The sequence below is a fragment of the Arachis ipaensis genome, chromosome B04 (assembly GCF_000816755.2).
Source record: "Arachis ipaensis cultivar K30076 chromosome B04, Araip1.1, whole genome shotgun sequence".
In the NCBI taxonomy this organism is placed as follows: Eukaryota; Viridiplantae; Streptophyta; class Magnoliopsida; order Fabales; family Fabaceae; genus Arachis; species Arachis ipaensis.
Genome location: NC_029788.2, coordinates 1,708,268 through 1,709,301, shown reverse-complemented (window position 1 = coordinate 1,709,301; position 1,034 = coordinate 1,708,268). Strand labels below are relative to the sequence as shown.

Here is a 1,034-nt window from a genome sequence, read left to right as displayed (position 1 = left end):
CTTCATTGTTAAATAATAATTAAAAAAATAAAAACCTTCACTTGTTTAAGCCTTGCATTATCGCTTGAAAGCTTTATGATGTTTCGTTTTCTTTATTCCCCGAGAATAAAGCGTCGCACACTACCTGTTTGTAAAATTAGCTATTAAGAATTGGTGATAACTGATAAGATACTTAGAATATACTGTTACCTATAAGCTTTGCCTTTTAGTGGAGTGGATATTACACCTTTTTTGATAGGCAGCACAAAGTTCACGATGTCAAAATTATCGCCTTTTCATAATATCTAATGCGCGTTAAAAGAAAAAAATTATATGGTAATTATCTAAATCAGTTTCAAAATTTTTAAAAAAATAAATATTATAATTTAAAAAAAATTAATATACACGTCAATTTTTAGTATTTATCTTTATCAGCTAAATCAATTCTTAATTTAATTTTTAGCATCTTTTATTAATAAAATCTGTAGATTAACATGTTAATTCATATACATGATAATTAAGCGTCCACATATACAAAAAAAACAAAAACAAAATAATTCTTGAATAATAGTAAAACATGTCGTTTTAGTGTTCTCTTAGGTTGTATTTGTTTATAGAGACAGAACACAAAATCATGTTTGGCAGAGGAGACATGGAGAGAGACAATGTTTTCAGAAACATTGAATTAGTGTATTTTGTGTCCATCCTAATAGAAAAGACACGGAGTCACTAACAATGACACAATTTATTTTTTATTTTTTCTTTCATTATTCTTGTTAATTTTTTATAATTATATTTTTTATTATTATATTTTTCATCTCAAAATTTTTGAATGAAAAAAAATGAGAATAAATTGAATTTTTATAATTTGTTATAATTTTTCACCAAACAAAATATAAAAACACAAAATTTTGTGTCTCTGTCCATTAGTGTCTTGTTCTGTTCTTAGGAATATTGCGTTGTAATTATAGTTCAAATTCTTCATTCTTAAAACTAAATTTGTAAACCTTAATTTACCATACGCTTTATTATAAATCCTAGTTTTTAAAAGACAA

At 24.6% G+C, this 1,034-nt stretch overlaps 1 protein-coding gene across 2 annotated transcripts in view; it reads right to left on the bottom strand.

The window, feature by feature from the left end:
• The window catches only part of LOC107638295 (subtilisin-like protease SBT5.3), a 14,985-nt gene that overhangs the window by 9,203 nt on the left and 4,748 nt on the right, over window positions 1–1,034 (bottom strand). The window lies entirely within an intron of this gene.